The sequence below is a fragment of the Carex rostrata genome, chromosome 3 (assembly GCF_964058835.1).
Source record: "Carex rostrata chromosome 3, lpCarRost1.2, whole genome shotgun sequence".
Classification (NCBI taxonomy): Eukaryota; Viridiplantae; Streptophyta; class Magnoliopsida; order Poales; family Cyperaceae; genus Carex; species Carex rostrata.
The window spans coordinates 3,925,542-3,946,372 of record NC_135920.1 but is presented as its reverse complement, the minus strand read 5'-3'; the positions used below and the strand labels follow the sequence as shown (position 1 = coordinate 3,946,372).

Below are 20,831 nucleotides of genomic sequence, written 5' to 3'. Positions count from 1 at the left end.
TTGGCAAATTCATTGGATCCAAGTGCTTAACTTCGTAAATCCATTCACATACATATCAAATCAAATCACATCAAATCAAATCAAATCGTGGTGACTTTCAATCAAATCAGATCATAATCGATCGACACAACCTACAACCATACCAGCATGCAAATCACTCAAGTCACATCAATTCGAGTTTAATTTGATTGGGCTATGCAAATGTTATACACAATTCAATGATACAATCAATGATATTCAACATGACAAACGAAAACACAGTTTAATTCCTGAAAATAAAGTATCAAATAAGTCCAAGAATCCCGCACCTTATTATGACGAGCGTACCGCTTAGTTACGGATCGGGCGTCTCGAATTACCTCGCGATATCTTGCTCGACTGAGCCTACACCTATATTATACGATTACTTGGTTTAGTTCGGTTACATTCTCAAAACTTAAATTCCAAAAGCCGTCTTTCAATTCGTCAATTCTTTGATACCTTTCGGCTCATTTATAATCATTTTAATTCAAGTCCAATTCCAAAATTATATATATATGGTCGGCCCTTATATAAACTTTCACCTTATTACACTTTGGTCCATTGGACGTATCAATTATTTTATTCCAATTCAATTTAATTAAAGACCCATAATTTAGTAAAGGTTTAAGCCTCCTATTTAAAATTTACAATTCATTTCAGGTTCATTATAACTATTTTCACTTTCAAAGCCCATGTATAAAATTGTCATGCATGTCATACATTTTAATCCAATGGCCTACTTATTTAATTTAGTCCAATGCATACATAAACAAAGGCCCCCAATTCATTTAATCAATTCATCCACAAGGCATAACAGTTTTGTATTTAGGCCCCTCTCTTAAATAAATTTCTACAAGGGCTGGTTTCTCACATAATCAACCAAAGTTTTGCAATAATTGCAATATGGTCCCTGTCAGGTCAAATGCTGGTAATCATGCAAAATTCAGCACCATACCAGTAGTATACTGGGATGGTACCACTGGTACCAACACTTCGCCATTCATACAACACAACACAGCCATGCACAATAAAACCAGCAAAACAGAGACAAGCATAGGTCAGATACAAGGCATCACATTCACCAGCGAAACCAGACAGACAAACCAGAATCAGATCAGCACCAACCAGTAAAACAAAAACATCTCACAAGGCACAAGCCACAAGTCAGCACCTTTGCCGGGAAAATCAACAACCCGAGCAAAAAGGTGTAATTAACTACAATTCCCTCAACAAAATACAATCAATTGAACAAGATGTTCGATAATTTATCCAATTAGAGCTAGCCTGGTATGGAGAGAGCAAAGGGGGAAAGGGGAATCGACACCGGAGCAATAACAACCCGCAATTAACACGGCTCAGCACCAACAAAGCATCAGAATAGCACCAATCAAGCACCGAGACAGCACCAAGCCAACACCAGCATGGCACCAAGCGGTATGAAAAGTTGTCAGATCCAGTTTTTCGCCCTTTTTCCTGCAAAATACCAAACAAAATATAGCAGTACCACATTTCTTCGAAATACAAGTAAAAAGTCCACACTTATAGGCTTTAAAGCACAGGTTTTAGTGTAAATCAGGGCTACAAATAAGACATAATATGGAGACATCAAGTTGGATTTATGCTTAGCTATATTATGTTAACATTTTGTTTATCAATTAGCGGAGGAAAAAAAAATAGAGCCGTCTAGAGGCCTTTCTTTTCGTTAGTCATTGGTTTATGTATATAATTTTGAGATAAAATAATTGATAGTAGGAAATATTATGTTAAGAGAAAAACCCTCCGTCTCGCTCGTTCCAGTGACTCCACGAGTCTAGAAAGCCCTCAACCCGGTCTCGCCGTCTCGTTGTTTTGCTATCTCTTTCTTTCTCTCCACTTCATACCTCGCTGTTCCAGTTTTCTTACTTCAATCTGGGCACAGTGTTTCTCTACGTCGCATTCAGGACCGTCAGGTAAAATTTATTTTAGGTTTCGGCTAAATTTCAAAAGTTTCAACTTTTCTATTGTAACTATTGTCCGATTTTCGACCGACATTTTTATTTTTACACTTTCTCTAATATATTTTAATAAAAATAATCAAACTTTTGAAAAAGTTTTAAAAATACCCATGTCGCAGGAGGAAAACTCGGGTGCTGTTTTATTTTAACATTCCTATGAGATGCTGATTTGGTAATTTGGTTATATTTATTCGTCTTGACATCTCAGTTAATTAGTGCAAATTAATATTTATTTATAGTTGGATTTATACTTAGCTATATTTGTTGTACCCTAAAATGTTGCCAAATAAATAAATGGAAATTGGCAATATTTAAAATGCTTGAAAAATGCCAAATGTGCATGAAAGCTTCCCAAAAAGAAGGGAAATGACATATTAGAGTTCATGGTAATATTCTACATGCAAAACCATGAATTTTGATATTTTATACAAATTCTGACTCAAAATGATTGAAGAGTTATGAATTTTTAAAGAAATTGCTGACATGGCAACCTCTGAATGGTGCCACATGGCGCTGGGTACCCATATCATTTACTAATATTGATCTGGGTACAAATTGGGAACCGCAAAGTCCTATCTTACAAATGGGACCCTCTGATCAGTGACAGAAGCGAAATTTCGCTGAACCCAGGAAATGGATGGGTTTGGAACATGATACTTGAACTCTATACACCAAGCAGTCAGTGCCTAGGCTCACACTGAACCAGGTTTACCCGAATCAAAAGGGTTTGATTTAAACTCAGCGCTCCTGCGCTTCGGTCCCTTCAATTGGCATGCGCCCGGTGTTTCATACACCATATTTAAGCCTCTGCGCGGCTTACCAAGTGCCAAGCGCACCCGAGAAAACCTGAAGAGGACACTGCGCCCCTGAGGCACTAACAAGAGGGCCCCATCACGCTGACAGTCTCTTCTTCCTCTTCTCTTCTCCATGAACCCGATTCCAATCTTGAGATTCGATTAAATTGGATAGGAATTGAAGCAATGCTCGCCTGAGCTCGAAAGATGACCCTCCTCTCTACTCTATACCTTAAATTCGAAAGAAATAGCCTTCTCATAAGCTCCAATTTTAGCCAAGAAGGAAGGAAGAGTAAGAGTTTGAACTCGGGTTATACTGCAAACTGAGTCTTAATATTTGAAAGAAGACTCTTGAAACACGGTGCGATGCCAATTGCAACATCAATTTGATACAAGTTGCTACATAACAAGATGTCATATGAAAAGCTACACGGTTAATGCACAAGATGCTGAATTGGGCTGCTATAGCCGTTGATACCCTTACTGGTCCCCATGGACACGTGCCCGAGGACCTGAGGTCATGCCAAAATAGAGGAATCTGCCTCTGACAAGAAGAATCACGCAATTCCTCACCTCTCTCCTGAAGGCCAGTAAATCAAGGGCTGCCATCCCATGCAATGCCTTGATGGCTGATTTAAGGGTCCAAATTGATCCAACCTATAGTTGATGACATGTTGAGCTGTGATTGGATGATTCCCAGCTTTATAAGCGCATGAATGAAGCCAAGACACCATAGCCACTGATCAAGCACTTGATGTGCAGGATGAAGCCACCTCAGCTGGAGCAATTATGAAACCCTAGCTCATAGCCTATATAAGGGCACCCCTAGCCAGTGCAAAAACGGAATTGAGGAGAAGCTACATACCCCATAACTCTGTTAGGCCATAGATAATTGTGAAAGCCTCAAAACATAGAAAATTAGCTCATAAGCTCTCTTCCTCCTTTTTTGATAGCAAGCTCTGTGCTTTTCTGCAAATTAATAGGTATAGATAGCATAGAAGAAGCCTTGATGGCTATATGATGTATTAATTCCCTTGGTGAATAAAGTTTATTTGAAAATTTCTTCCTTTTCTTGCATTTCTCTTACTTTTTTGTTGTGCATTGCTTTGATCTTTTATTCTCCTTGATCTGTTTCCTTAAATTTGCTGCTTTGAGGCATAAAGAAGAGAGCTCCATGCCATGGCATGGAGCTTGATGACTAAATCCTTTTCTTTTCTTCTTTTCTGTCTTTTCTTTCCTTTCTTCTTTTCTATCACTTTTCTTCTTTTTAATCTGATTTGCGTCTTTTGTTCTTTCTTTCTTTCTTTCTTTCTTTTCGTTTTCTTCCTTTTCTTTGCTTTTTTCAGCACCTTGGTTCAGATCTATGAGCTCAAGGTATTGCGTTGTTCAAATAAAAGCTTCTTATAGCAATCAATGCTATATTGAGGTATAAAATAAAAATGATAAGAAGATGAGGCAATAACAGCTATATAGCTGATTTTAGAAGCCAATGAATCTGAAAATATAAACATTTGCATTTTATTTCTCTTTTCTTTTCCTTCTCCTTTATTTTCTTTTCTTTTGTACATGGATCTATTCTAAAACCTTTTCTTCAATCTAAAGTAAAGCAAATGGAGAGTGAAGATGTAAATATTGAGCTTTACAGTTCTATTTGCATCAGGGTTCACCAACTGTTTTATTCAAAGATCGAAGAAATTGATAAAAAAAATATAAATAATAAACTTTTTAATTCCTTTAAAATAACTTTAATTGAGAAGATGTGACTGTCGAGCCTTATGGTTCCTCTTACATCCAATCAACTAGGGTTATTTTGCAAACAAGGAATTAAAAGGTCAAAAATGTGTAACAAACAGGTGCAGTCAGGTTGAGCCTTACGGTTTCCCTACTGTCACCTTTGAATGGGCCTATATGCACCTTAGAACCTGATCTCAGACATGGACACATGCTATGATGCATGAAATCTGAGTTTTCAGGGGATATGCTGTGTAAATGGTGAGAGGAGAAGGGTATGGCTGCATATAAGCATCAGTTATGCTGATCCTTGCTATGTGTATGCCTGCCCAATGATTCCTTGATGATCTGCCCTTGAAAAACAAGAAACAACATATGAAAATATGATTTCTCAACAACTCAGGGGCCTCCCTGCAAAACTGTCACCATGACAGAGAATTTGATGCTCATCTGAGCTTGATACTTTGAATCTGGAAGTCTTGATCTCTTATTTTGAAGTTTTGATCTTCTTCTCATACTAACACAGTGGCATTGAAGCCTTGAAATCTGTTATGGACTCAAACCAGAATTCATATCATGACCAAAAGACCTTGTACCAGTCTCTGGTACCATACCAAGCATTATCTCAGTGGTTAATCACATAAACAATCCAACTGGTACAATGCAAAGGGCTAAAAACAGTGAAATGCACTGATCTGATAAATCTGACAATTGTGACAAGTACAGGGACTGAAATGAAAAATGGATTTCACAGTTGAATAGAGGACTCAAAAACACATGGAATAGACACAAATTTTACATTTCTCGGATTTTTCTATGATTTTCTATGAATTTCTAAAGTTCAGATTTTAAAAGGTAAAAATGCAGAAATAAAACTGCTAAATTGACTTTCATACCCCTGACATGAATAAATTCCTAGAAATGTGAATAAATTCCCTAAAATCATAAAAATTGGCACACAAGCTCCTGACATGACCCTCTTTGACTCTGTAAAATAAGATTCGCAACTCATGTATAAAATTCATGAGTAAATGAATCAAACTAATCTGAAATTATATAGTCATATGACCTGAATCCAATGCAAGCTGAATTAATGCTTCTGCAACATTATGGCACCTCTCAAATGGCCTGAACGACTTCCTTACATACTTAATTCAACTTGAAACCACATGTACTGATCAATGGTACCAAATCGGTACTGAAACCGAGACCAACAAATCTAAGTCATGCTCAAAGCTCAATTAAATGACAAATTGATGCTCCTTCTAGTCTCTACACCCTTCAAGACCAAGTTAATACTTCTAAGTTTCCAGTATGTCGCCAGAGGATAATATAACTCCTTTGAAGTATGTAACTGCACATCAAGCTCACTGTATCACATACTGGTGCCAACTCAGTATTGAACCGAGGCTATGAAATTTGAATCATGTCTGATGTTTGATCAAATCTTAAACCGATACTCTCCTGAGCTTTCATGCTCCCAGATAATGACAAATGATGACTCAATTGAAGAAAATTGTGAAGATGTCGAAGGAAATCAGAGTAAGCCCCGTCAGTACCGATGATGTCAAGCTCAACCAAGAATTATCTTCTCTGGTGACCGAACTTCGCCGAAAAGTGGCTAAATATGTCCCTGAGGGCAAGGCGATGAGAACTGCAGCGGCCCGAGGTCTGCCATGGCCGGAGTACCACCGGAGAGATGAGCCCTAATCGGGACTGGACGTGTCCTGTGCGAATCAAGTTCATCAGAACCCGCACAGATATTGACGCAATGAGATATGCTTAACGGAGATGTTAAATGAAATTTAAATTAAAAACACGAATCTTGACGTATATATTTCATCCGAAGGCCAAAGTTTAAACATATAACCCACGGCTCCCGATCATCGGGCCCTACATGTCATAAGGCTATCTGGGCCGCTCTGCGCAGATCCTGACGCAAGCCCAAATCTTATATATCAATATTCCAATGTCAAAGCCCAATGTCATCAAGGCCCATAAGCCCGATATCATAAATTCCCCAAACTCATATCTCAAAGCACAGCACATATCTCGAAGCTCATCACCAATCTTAAAGTTCACATGTGGCCGAACAAAGCCTTTTTACACATAAACCCCTCTGCTTATTTAAAATATACAAACAAGTCCCTGGGAATGTAAAATCTTCATAAACAAGTTCTTTTAAGTCCTTTTTGACCATAACTTTCTCATACTAAGTCCAAATCAACCCAAATCAGTTCCAAACGAACCCAAATTCAATCCTCCATAATTTTAAATAATAATTGAACATATCCAGGTCCCATACATAATCTGAAATGACCAAAATACCCCTCTCTTGACAAATTTTTATAAATAAAAATATAAAAAATGATATTTAAATGCTCCTTCCAAATTGAAACCACATAAATAATATTTCTCATGTACATTCTCATATCTTCATCCATATATCATGGTAACTGACCAAAAAGAAATCCAAAGTCAAATGAGAACCAACCACATGACCAAAGTAAACAATACATGAGCCCCCTTTAGCCCCATTATTCAGTTCACAACCCATAGGCATAAATCCTGGAATGCATGAGGTATTCAGTCTGACTCGAAAGGTCTTTCTGATGTAATTAACGGCGGGGGCTTGCGCCCGTCGGGAGTTAAACGTCCTCACAATCGAAAATAATAAAACCTCCGACAACTGATCATGAACGTAGGTTGTCACAAGGGGTGAACCAGAAGGAATGCAGAAAGAAACACCCAGTGGATGCCTTCCCCTGAGTTCAGTAACCTGCTCATGAACCAGAGCACTGAACCCAGCTGGGAGCATTTCCACTCACCCACACATAAAACCCGCACCGTTAGCTAACCTGACGCCGTGCAACTTTCTGCGCCCTACAGGTTTTGGCACGCCCGGTGGGACATACTTCTCCTCACATGTTCGGGATCCGATACAAATATAAAAGGAACTATACCCAAGCAACCAATGACTTTCAAAATTCCCAAAGCAACAAGTCGTTGGATCGCTTGGGTGAAGTCTTGTCCTTTTATATTTGTTATCGCTGCCTATGAATTGAATAATCGGGCTAAACTCATGTATACCAAACTGGTTCTCATAAAATACAAAATTGACTAATGAAATTTCAAGTTTGTTTGCTTGCAGGATGTCGATGACAATGAACTACCTCGCTGCAGCAACCAATCAGCCAACCACCTTTCCTGGCAACGGAGAGATGATGTTTTTCGGGGCTTTTGCAATCCCCACCTCTGAAATACTCAAGTTTGCCACACCTGCTCCCATGACTGAGCAGACTGAGCAAGAAACCCTCGGGTCTATAACCGAGGAGGAAGCAGAAGTAGAAGATGAGGTGTGCTACTACCTCACCCCCAAGGGAATGGACGGTCAAACCTTTGCCCTTCCTGCCAAGACCAGACGCGCAAGAAGACGCGCTCAAAAGAAACCGACTCGGGTCAACCATGCCATGACCCCGGTCAAGAAGAAGAGATCATTTCAATCCTACCAAAATGAACTGGTAGCTGAACCGGCTCTCCCCACCCATAACTCCTTTTCTCCTCTGAGAATTGTGAAAAAGAACTCTTCCACTGCACACATACGTGCAGCGGGGGAGATCCCTCAAACAGTCTCCTATATACATAGACCAGGGAGAATGACCTCAAACCCCAACCCCAAAACGGTTGAAGATACTACCATAACAGCCATACATAAGGCTCACAAGCAACTCCGCACTCTAAAGCAGCGCAGAAGTCGATACTATACTTCTCCTGCTCTCAAAACTTCTATACCAGCTAATGCTAAGGCTAAGCTGACTTACCCAGTACAAATATTGAGGAGACCTAAACCCAATGCTCCACTCCATGAGCTGGGGGCACCCAAAAGTGCCCGACCATCTGTGTTTACGAGGCTTTTCTTCCCAGCCAAAGGGCTGGGGGCATTTGAAGGTGCCTCGTCATCTTCCACACCAGCCTCAAAGCTGGGGGCACCCGATGGTGCCTCTTTAAAACCAAGACTCCGCAGAGAAGTGCGGGCCGGGACCTCTCAACATGCCAATAATGAGGGATCATATCAAACCCCTCAGAAAATGAAATCAACCAGCATACATGATCGGCTGGGGGCACGGATTAACCCGTGCCCAACTCAAAGAAGTCTGACAATTGTTGCACCAAACGCTACCCATAAGAAGCGTAGGGTCATAGCAACACCCTCTAACTCAGATGATGGAGCATCTGTCTACATAATAACCATACAGGAAGATCCTGTGGGAGAAGAAGAATCCCTTGATCAAAACCCTAACCCTGCCGCATATGCAGTCGGTGACGGGCCAAGCACTGGGAGGGAGAATTCAAACGACCCTCCTGGAAGCAGAGATTTCGTTATCCTGTCAACCGAAAGACGCCTTGATGGCTCTATCCAAGGTTTCGACGATGCTGTGGCAACACGAGTATTAAAACAGTTGCCCGACCTCACACAGTTACAACCGATATCCGGTGAAACCATTATGGATTATATCATTAGGTGGCGTGATATGAATATCAGAACACGGCACTCCATATCTGAAGAAGAAGCGACAGATTTCATAACCAAGAATCTGACAAGCGAGACAGGAAGATGGCTAAATATTGCCAATGCTCGCACATACCAAGAACTCATTGACATTGTGTCCCATTTAGGATGCGCAAACGAACTTACCGCACCATACCCGCGGCGGAGAAACAAATTCAAAACAACATGTGCTAACAGCAATGAGAACCCTGAATCACCAGACGAGGGAATGAGAAGAGTCAATAACATACAAACTTTTGAAAAATTTATTCCAGACACGGTGTTTCTCTCCGTTGCATTGAGGGCTGTCAGGTAAAATTTATTTTAGGTTTCCGCTAAATTTCATTAGTTTGAACTTTTCTCTTGTAACTACTGTCTGATTTTCGACAGTCATTTTTATTTTTACCCTTTTTCTAATATATTTTGATAAAAATACCAACTTTTGAAAAAGTTTTGAAAATACCCAAGTCACAAGAGGAAAACCTGGTTGCGGTTTTATTTTTACCCTTTCAATAAGATATTGATTTTCTAATTTTGTTATAGTTGTTCAACTTGACGTCTTAGTTAATTAGTGTAAATTAAAATTTATTTATAGTTAGATTTAGACTTACCTATATGATATTAACATTTTGTTTATCAATTAGAAGAGGAAAAAAAACGGGAGCCGTCTAGAGGCCGTTCCTTTCGTTAGTTATTGGTTTATGGTTATATAATCTTGAGATAAAATAATTCACAGTAGGAAATATTATGTAAAGAGAAAAACCCTCTCTCTCGCTCGTTCCAGTGACTCCATGAGTGTGGAAAGCCCTCAACCCGGTCTCGCTGTCTCGCTGTTCCGCTCTCTATTTTTTTCTCTCCGCTTAGTACCCTGCTCTTCCAGTTTTCCCGCTTTAATCCGGGCACAGTGTTTCTCCCCGTCGCATTCAGGGTCGTCAAGTAAGATTAATTTTATGTTTCGGCTAAATTTCAAAAGTTTCAACTTTTCTCTTGTAACTACTGTCCGATTTTCGCCTGACATTTTTATTTTTACCCTTTCTCTAATATATTTTAACAAAAATAATCAAACCTTTGAAAAAGTTTTAAAATACCCACGTCACAGGAGGAAATCCCAGGATTAGTTTTATTTTTATCCTTCCTATAAGATGTTGATTTGCTAATTTGGTTATATTTATTCGGCTTGACGTCTCAGTTAATTAGTCTAAATTAAAATTTATTTATAGTTGTGTTCGCACAGAATATATGCTACAAAGTTTCAGTATAGCAAGCTATACCTTTTAAACCTTTGTTATACTCTGTCAAATCAGATAGCAAGTGCACTATCCTATCGATGAGTATGCTCAGGTATTGATCCACAGGGACGGAAGAAAATGACCGGACTTATCCTAGAATTACTTGAGATTCTAGAAGTGAGAGAAAATTGGTTTGGTTTGGTTCTGACAATTCTAATGATTTATGACAAGTTTAAAAAGAAATAAAAGAGAATTAAAGTTGTTTTCAATTGATAAAAAGGCGTTTCCAGGGTTCAGATTTCATTTCTGTTCAGCCCCGAGGCATACGGCCCGTATGGGAATCCATACGGCCCGTAGGGGACCCCGAGTTAATGCTACAGCTACTGTTTTCTGTGCTGATGCTAATGTTTAGGGTTTCTATCGACCAGATCTAGATACCTAACCTCAGCTTTCGCATTTTGGCCTAGTACCCGATTACCGGACTCAAATACTTCCCTCTTAGATGCGTTAAACCTCAACTTTCGCATTTTGGCCTAATTTATCCAAGTTACTTGTTGGTTTACTAAAAGTATCCAAGGACTTTCGCCTCAAGGAAAGTTTCACCTTTCGGGTACTCCTTGGTTTCACCCTACTTCATATACTTTATTCGGTTGGATTAAATGTCATAGACTTGGCTCCTAACACTTAGATGTGCGCATTCATCTAACGGGATGACTAATCAATTCAAGCAACCACAAATAAAGCAATCAAAATACTACTCAACAAGGTAAAAACAAAGCATTCAACACAAAATCCAAGTAGCATGCAAACAAAACCAAACTAGAAACTACATCTTAGCCCTAGAAACAAAGTAAATTAGCTACTTATGTTCATAAGATAACACAAATAACAAGAGATGAAAGAGTTCATGACAAAACAGTGGAAAATCCGAAGATCCGTTGCAAACTCGCGTTTTTCACTTCTCTTCCTCTCCTCCTCCTCTTGTCTTTTGCTCCAAGAAAAGTTGTCCAAGTTCCAGTTGTCCATCCCCTTTTTTTGGTGAGGAAATATCTCATTTAATGCCCCAGATCGCGCCTGCAGAGGCTTCCTTTTCGGCCTCCTTGATTTCAGCAGATTTCATATTCTGGCTGGATCTTCCAATTTAACGTCCTACGGCCCGTAGGGGACCCCATACGGCTCGTAGGGCTGTGCTTTGTCTTGGAGACTCTGTTCCTCTGTTGTGGAACCTTCTGTGTGGTTGGGCAGATCCTGTACGGCCCATAGGGTATGTCATACGGGCCGTAAGAAAAGTTGTCAGATCCAGTTTTTCGCCCTTTTTCCTGCAAAATACCAAACAAAATATAGCAGTACCACATTTCTTCGAAATACAAGTAAAAAGTCCACACTTATAGGCTTTAAAGCACAGGTTTTAGTGTAAATCGGGGCTATAAATAAGACATAATATGGAGACATCAAGTTGGATTTATGCTTAGCTATATTATGTTAACATTTTGTTTATCAATTAGCGGAGGAAAAAAAAAATAGAGCCGTCTAGAGGCCTTTCTTTTCGTTAGTCATTGGTTTATGTATATAATTTTGAGATAAAATAATTCATAGTAGGAAATATTATGTTAAGAGAAAAACCCTCCCTCTCGCTCGTTCCAGTGACTCCACGAGTCTAGAAAGCCCTCAACCCGGTCTCGCCGTCTCGTTGTTTTGCTATCTCTTTCTTTCTCTCCACTTCATACCTCGCTGTTCCAGTTTTCTTACTTCAATCTGGGCACAGTGTTTCTCTACGTCGCATTCAGGACCGTCAGGTAAAATTTATTTTAGGTTTCGGCTAAATTTCAAAAGTTTCAACTTTTCTATTGTAACTATTGTCCGATTTTCGACCGACGTTTTTATTTTTACACTTTCTCTAATATATTTTAATAAAAATAATCAAACTTTTGAAAAAGTTTTAAAAATACCCATGTCGCGGGAGGAAAACTCGGGTGCTGTTTTATTTTAACATTCCTATGTGATGCTGATTTGGTAATTTGGTTATATTTATTCGTCTTGACATCTCAGTTAATTAGTGCAAATTAAAATTTATTTATAGTTGGATTTATACTTAGCTATATTATGTTAATAATTTGTTTATCAATTAGCAGAGGGAAAACAAACTGGGGTCGTCTAGAGGCCTTTCCTTTCATTCGTTATTGGTTTATGGTATATAATTATGAGATAAAAATATTCATAGTTAGGAATATTATGTTAAGAGAAAAACCCTCCCTTTTGCTCGTTCCAGTGACTCCATGAGTCTAGAAAGCCCTCCACCCGGTCTCGCCGTCTCGCCATTCCCCTCTATATTTCATTCTCTCCGCTTTATACCTCGATCTTCCTGTTTTCTCACTTCACTCCAGACACGGTGTTTCTCTCCGTTGCATTGAGGGCTGTCAGGTAAAATTTATTTTAGGTTTCCGCTAAATTTCATTAGTTTGAACTTTTCTCTTGTAACTACTGTCCGATTTTCGACAGTCATTTTTATTTTTACCCTTTTTCTAATATATTTTGATAAAAATACCAACTTTTGAAAAAGTTTTCAAAATACCCAAGTCACAAGAGGAAAACCCGGTTTCGGTTTTATTTTTTCCCTTTCAATAAGATACTGATTTTCTAATTTTGTTATATTTGTTCAACTTGACGTCTTAGTTAATTAGTCTAAATTAAAATTTATTTATAGTTAGATTTATACTTACCTATATGATATTAACATTTTGTTTATCAATTAGCAGAGGAAAAAAAACGGGAGCCATCTAGAGGCCGTTCCTTTCGTTAGTTATTGGTTTATGGTTATATAATCTTGAGATAAAATAATTCACAGCAGGAAATATTATGTTAAGAGAAAAACCCTCTCTCTCGCTCGTTCCATTGACTCCATGAGTGTGGAAAGCCCTCAACCCGGTCTCGCTGTTCCGCTCTCTATTTTTTTCTCTCCGCTTACTACCCTGCTCTTCCATTTTTCCCGCTTTAATCCGGGCACAGTGTTTCTCCCCGTCGCATTCAGGGTCGTCAGGTAAGATTAATTTTATGTTTCGGCTAAATTTCAAAAGTTTCAACTTTTCTCCTGTAACTACTGTCCGATTTTCGCCTGACATTTTTATTTTTACCCTTTCTCTAATATATTTTAACAAAAATAATCAAACCTTTGAAAAAGTTTTAAAATACCCACGTCACAGGAGGAAATCCCGCGAGTAGTTTTATTTTTATCCTTCCTATAAGATGTTGATTTGCTAATTTGGTTATATTTATTCGGCTTGACGTCTCAGTTAATTAGTCTAAATTAAAATTTATTTATAGTTGGATTTCTGCTTAGCTATATTATGTTAACATTTTGTTTATCAATTAGCGGAGGAAAAAGAAAATAGAGCCGTCTAGAGGCCTTTCTTTTCGTTAGTCATTGGTTTATGTATATAATTTTGAGATAAAATAATTCATAGTAGGAAATATTATGTTAAGAGAAAAACCCTCCCTCTCGCTCGTTCCAGTGACTCCACGAGTCTAGAAAGCCCTCAACCCGGTCTCGCCGTCTCGTTGTTTTGCTATCTCTTTCTTTCTCTCCACTTCATACCTCGCTGTTCCAGTTTTCTTACTTCAATCTGGGCACAGTGTTTCTCTACGTCGCATTCAGGACCGTCAGGTAAAATTTATTTTAGGTTTCGGCTAAATTTCAAAAGTTTCAACTTTTCTGTTGTAACTATTGTCCGATTTTCGACCGACATTTTTATTTTTACCCTTTCTCTAATATATTTTAATAAAAATAATCAAAATTTTGAAAAAGTTTTAAAAATACCCATGTCGCAGGAGGAAAACTCGGGTGCTGTTTTATTTTAACATTCCTATGAGATGCTGATTTAGTAATTTGGTTATATTTATTCGTCTTGACATCTCAGTTAATTAGTGCAAATTAAAATTTATTTATAGTTGGATTTATACTTAGCTATATTATGTTAATAATTTGTTTATCAATTAGCAGAGGGAAAACAAAATGGGGTCGTCTAGAGCCCTTTCCTTTCATTCGTTATTGGTTTATGGTATATAATTGTGAGATAAAAAAAATTCATAGTTAGAAATATTATGTTAAGAGAAAAACCCTCCCTTTCGCTCGTTCGAGTGACTCCCTGAGTCTAGAAAGCCCTCCACCCGGTCTCGCCGTCTCGCCATTCCCCTCTATATTTCATTCTCTCCGCTTTATACCTCGATCTTCTTGTTTTCTCACTTCACTTCAGACACGGTGTTTCTCTCCGTTGCATTGAGGGCTGTCAGGTAAAATTTATTTTAGGTTTCCGCTAAATTTCATTAGTTTGAACTTTTCTCTTGTAACTACTGTCCGATTTTCGACAGTCATTTTTATTTTTACCCTTTTTCTAATATATTTTGATAAAAATACCAACTTTTGAAAAAGTTTTCAAAATACCCAAGTCACAAGAGGAAAACCCGGTTGCGGTTTTATTTTTTCCCTTTCAATAAGATACTGATTTTCTAATTTTGTTATATTTGTTCAACTTGACGTCTTAGTTAATTAGTCTAAATTAAAATTTATTTATAGTTAGATTTATACTTACCTATATGATATTTATAGTTAGATTTATACTTACCTAAATTAAAATTTTGTTATATGATCCCTCACTATTTGCATATTGAGAGGTGCTGTCCCGCATTTCTCTGAGGAGCCTTGGTTTTAACGAGGCATCAGCGGATGCCTCCAGCTTTGAGGCTGATATGGAAGATGACGAGGCGCCTTTAAATGCCCCCAGCCCTTTGGCTGGGAAGGAAAGCCTCGCAAACACAGATGGTCGGGCACTTTTGGGTGCCCCCAGCTCGTGGATTGGAGCATTGGGTTTAGGTCTTCTCAGTATTTGTACTGGGTATGTCAGCTTAGCATTGGCATCAGCTGGTGCAAAAGTCCTGGGAGCAGGAGAAGTGTAGTATCGACTTTTGCACTGCTTTAGAGTGCGGAGTTGCCTATGAGCCTTGTGTATGGCTGTTATGGTAGTGTTTTCAACCGTTTTGGGGTTGCGGTTTGAGGTCATTCTCCTTGGTTTATGTATGTAGGAGACGGTTTGAGAGATCTCCCCCGCTGCACGTATGTGTGCAGTGGAAGAGTTCTTTTTCACAATTCTCAGAGGAGAAAAGGAGTTATGGGTAGGGAGAGCCAGTTCAGCTACCAGTTCATTTTTGGTAGGATTGAAGGGATCTCTTCTTGTTGACCGGGGTCATGGCATGGTTGACCCGGGTCAGTTTCTTTTGAGCGCGTCTTCTTGCGCGTCTGGTCTTGGAAGGAAGGGCAAAGGTCTGACCATCCATTCTTTTGGGGGTGAGGTAGTAGCATACCTCGTCTTCCACTTCAGCTTCCTCCTCGGTTATAGACCCGAGGGTTTCTTGCTCAGTCTGCTCAGTCATGGGAGCAGGTGTGGCAAACTTGAGTATTTCAGAGGTGGGGACTGCAAAAGCCCCGAAAAATATCATCTCTCCATTGCCAGGAAAGGTGGTCAGCTGGTTGGTTGTTGCAGCGAGGTAGTTCATTGTCATCGACATCTTGCAAGCAAACAAACTTAAAATTTCATTAGTCAATTTTGTATTTTATGGGAACCAGTTTAGTATACATGAAAGGACAAGACTTCACCCAAGCGATAACCAATTGACCCGATTATTCAATTCATAGACAGCGATAACAAACATAAAAGGACAAGACTTCACCCAAGCGATCCAACGACTTGTTGCTTTAGGAATTTTGAAAGTCATTGGTTGCTTAGGTATAGTTCCCTTTACATTTGTATCGGATCCCGAACATGTGAGGAGAAGTATGTCCCACCGGGCGTGCCAAAACCTGTAGGGCGCAGAAAGTTGCACGGCGTCAGGTTAGCTAACGGTGCGGGTTTTATGTGTGGGTGAGTGGAAATGCTCCCAGCTGGGTTCAGTGCTCTGGTTCTTTGAAGTGAACATGAGCAGGTCACCGAACTCAGGGGAAGGCATCCACTGGGTATTTCTTTCTGAAAAGTCGCAGGTGCATTGCAAAGACCAAAGGGCATTCTACGGTATGCATAGGTACCGTATGGGCATGTGAATGTGGTCTTCTCTTGGTCCTGCGGATGAATGGGAATCTGAAAGAAACCTGAATAACCATCAAGATAACAGAAATATGAGTGATTAGCAAGCCTTTGAAGGAGTTGATCAACAAATGGCAAGGGAAAGTGATCCTTGCGCGTAGCTGCGTTAAGCTTCCGGTAGTCAATGCACATCCTCCAACCAGTTGCAATGCGTGTTTGGATCATCTCATCTTTTTCATTCTTCACCACTGTTGCTCCCCCTTTCTTGGGAACCACATGGACGGGGCTCACCCATTTGCTGTCAGAAATCGGGTAGATAATACCTGCTTCATAAAGTTTTAAAATTTCTTTCTTTACTACCTCTTTCAGATTTGGGTTGAGCCGTCTTTGGTGTTCAACTGAAGGCTTGTGGTCATCCTCTAGCAAGATCCTGTGTGTGCAAATGGTTGGATCGATCCCCTTCAAGTCCTTGATAGAATATCCAATCGCGCCTTTGTGGGCTCTCAACTTCTCCATGAGCTTGGCGGTTTGGTCAGGGGTTAATCCTGCATTCACAATAACAGGACATTTCTTTTCTGAGTCGAGGAATTCGTACCTGAGAGTGGCTGGGAGAGGTTTTAATTCGGGAGTGTTCTGCTCTGTCTGGCTGGTCGTACGATCCGTATGAATCTTGTACGGGCCGTAGGCTTCAGCTTCAGCCTGAGCTTTCAATTCCTTCTCAATCTCCAGCTTCTCTGTTTGAAATTCCTCTGGTCTACGGCCCGTATGATCTGGGTACGGCCCGTATGGGAATCCTTCCAGACAGACAGGTGCTGTGTCCGCCGTGCAAATCGTCTCAATCTTGCTTGTTTCATCCTGCAAGTCAGATAAAAAATCAAAATGATACCTTAGCGAGTTGTTGACTTGCTCCAGAAAATTCTCTTCAACCAATTCATCAATCACATCGATCATATAACATGATTCGGGTTGAGCGGGATACTTCATTGCTCGGTCGATTTGAAAGTGAACCTTCTCATCTCCGATGTTCAAGGTTAAAGTCCTATTTTTCACATCAATCAGCGCCCCCGCGGTTCTCAAAAATGGTCTTCCTAGAATGATGGGGACCTCCTTGTCTTCCTCCATTTCCATCACAATAAAATCACCGGGCACATATAACTTACCGACTTGAACCGGTACATCTTCCACTATGCCAAGTGGTAGTCTCACCGAAGAATCCGCAAGTTGTAAGGTCATGCGTGTAGGTCTAAGCTCTCCCACACCCAATCGTTCGAAGATAGTTCGCGGCATGAGACTCACGCTAGCCCCCAAATCACATAAAGCTCGTCGAATGGTGGCTTTGCCAATTGTGCATGGAATGGAAAATTTACCCGGATCTTCCAATTTCGGTGGAAGTTCACTTCTCAGTATAGCACTACACTGTTCAGTCAATTTCACCGTCTCATGCCCCCCCAAGCTTCGTTTATTGGATAGGATGTCCTTGAGAAACTTAGCATAGGTTGACATTTGGGTCAATGCCTCGGTGAATGGAATTGTAATGTGCAATTGCTTCATAACTTCAATAAACTTGAAGAACTGTTCATTGAGTCGGGTTTCTGCTAATCTCTGTGGGAATGGAACTGGTGGCCGGTAGGGTGGTGGTTTCTCGGTCACCTTCTTTTTCTGTTTGTCAGCTTCATTCAGTACGGGCCGTACGGGATTGGTACGGGCCGTATGGTCTGTCTCTTCATTCACAACTTCAATCGGGTCAGGCTCTGGCTGCTCAGAAATCACAGGGGTTGTCTCTACGGGCCGTATGGGATTCATACGGGCCGTAGGGTCGGCTTCTGGCTCGGCAGGCAAGGCTGGTCCTTGGTACTGTGTCCCACTTCGCAATGTAACTGCCTTAGCCTCCTCCCTGGGGTTAATCTCTGGTTGGCCCGGTAGCATTCCAGATTGTGGTGGTGCACCTTGGCTCCCATTTTGAGGTTTGTTTTGGGCGGCCAAACTAGCTAACTGAGCGTTGATCGCTTGCATCTGCTCGAAGAGCATTTGATTCATCTTCCCTTGCTCATGCATAAAGTTCTCCACAGCAGAGGCAACATAGGGTTTAGATGGTCCTGAGTATGGTGCTCGGTTGTTTGAGTTATTGAATGCAGCATTGTTGTAGAAGTTGCGGTTGTTATTGTTGCTGCCAGAAGGGTTGTTGTTGAAGTGTGTGGGGTTATTTTGCTTCCACCTCCAATTCTGTTGTTCAATCGGGTCCTTGGAATAGGTTCGGCTGAAAGGAGGTTTCGGGAAGTAAGATGGCTCATTGTTAAGAGAATTCACTTGCTCGGGCTCTTCATCTCTTTGCGCAAGCGGACAATTCTCATACTCGTGTCTCTCATCTCCACACATAACACAAGGTTGTGGTTGCTGATTACCAAGCGCCTTGACACTCATCTTGTCAAAAGCCTTCTGCATGGCATCCATCTTGGCGGTGAGAGCTGTGATCTGATCGACCTCAATTCGGCCTCCTCCAGTTCCTCGAGTGCTCCCTCGGCCAGACCATTGTTGGTTGGTTGCCATATTGTCAATTAAGTTCATTGCCTTGGTAGCCTCTCGATCCATGAGAGCTCCACCTGCAACTGCATCAACTGAAGTACGAGTGGTATCAGTTAAACCAGCATAAAAAGACTGAACAAGTAACCATTCGGGAATACCATGATGTGGACAAGAGTATTGCAATTCCCTAAATCTTTCCCAGGCCTCATTCAGTGGTTCATCAGGCCTTTGTCTGAAACTGGTCAGTTGGGTTCTAACATTGGCAGTTCTCTTATGGGGGAAAAATCTAGTCAAAAACAGTTTGGACAGTTCCCTCCAAGTGGTAATTGAATCCCTTGGTAATGACCCTAACCATTTCTTGGCTTTATCTCTAAGAGTGAAAGGAAATAAAGCAAGCCTAATGTAATCAGTTGTTGCGCCATTGATTTTAATGGTGGCACAACACTCAAGAAAAGTTTGAACATGGGCATGCGGATCCTCATGATCCATGCCATGGAATGTGTTTTGCTGGACGATGTTGACAACGCCCGGATTGAAGTTGGGTTGGTTGCCGGCAACCCTTGGCAAACAGATTGCTCCTCTAACATCTCCTGCTCTCGGGACATTGAACTCTCGCAATGTCCTTGGCTCATAATCTTCTCCTTCATCATCTGAGAATTGATCCTCTTCTGGTGGATCATTGATGGGCGGAATCATTGATGGGTGGATTAACTCCGCCGTTATTCATTGTGTCTTGTTCTAGGTCTGTCTGGCCTCTGTTGTCGGCTGGTACGGGCCGTATGAATCTTGTACGGGCCGTACGGAGAGGTGACAGATGCGGTGGTGCTGGAACGAATGAGTTGGAAGTCTGCCCTTTGCTTCTGAGATGGTAGTGGTTCTTGGGCCGTGACTCTTCCAGTATGTTCCTGCAAATAAGGAAAAAGAAAAAGAAAAATTAAAATCTAGAATCAAGCAAAAATAAGAAAAAGTCCAGAATTTTCGTTGCTGTTCCCCGGCAACGGCGCCAAAAACTTGTTCGCACAGAATATATGCTACAAAGTTTCAGTATAGCAAGCTATACCTTTTAAACCTTTGTTATACTCTGTCAAATCAGATAGCAAGTGCACTATCCTATCGATGAGTATGCTCAGGTATCGATCCACAGGGACGGAAGAAAATGACCGGACTTATCCTAGAATTACTTGAGATTCTAGAAGTGAGAGAAAATTGGTTTGGTTTGGTTCTGACAATTCTAATGATTTATGACAAGTTTAAAAAGAAATAAAAGAGAATTAAAGTTGTTTTCAATTGATAAAAAGGCGTTTCCAGGGTTCAGATTTCATTTCTGTTCAGCCCCGAGGCATACGGCCCGTATGGGATCCATACGGCCCGTAGGGGACCCCGAGTTAATGCTACAGCTACTGTTTTCTGTGCTGATGCTAATGTTTAGGGTTTCTATCGACCAGATCTAGATACCTAACCTCAGCTTTCGCATTTTGGCCTAGTACCCGATTACCGGACTCAAATACTTCCCTCTTAGATGCGTTAAACCTCAACTTTCGCATTTTGGCCTAATTTATCCAAGTTACTTGTTGGTTTACTAAAAGTATCCAAGGACTTTCGCCTCAAGGAAAGTTTCACCTTTCGGGTACTCCTTGGTTTCACCCTACTTCATATACTTTATTCGGTTGGATTAAATGTCATAGACTTGGCTCCTAACACTTAGATGTGCGCATTCATCTAACGGGATGACTAATCAATTCAAGTAACCACAAATAAAGCAATCAAAATACTACTCAACAAGGTAAAAACAAAGCATTCAACACAAAATCCAAGTAGCATGCAAACAAAACCAAACTAGAAACTACATCTTAGCCCTAGAAACAAAGTAAATTAGCTACTTATGTTCATAAGATAACACAAATAACAAGAGATGAAAG

At 40.4% G+C, this 20,831-nt stretch overlaps 1 non-coding gene across 1 annotated transcript; it reads left to right on the top strand.

Annotated features, from left to right (window-relative positions):
• Nucleotides 1-19,066: 19,066 nt before the first annotated feature.
• LOC144552354 (small nucleolar RNA R71) lies at nucleotides 19,067-19,173 on the top strand. The gene has a single exon (XR_013511088.1). It is a non-coding gene; the product is annotated as a small nucleolar RNA R71 (small nucleolar RNA).
• Nucleotides 19,174-20,831: the final 1,658 nt, after the last annotated feature.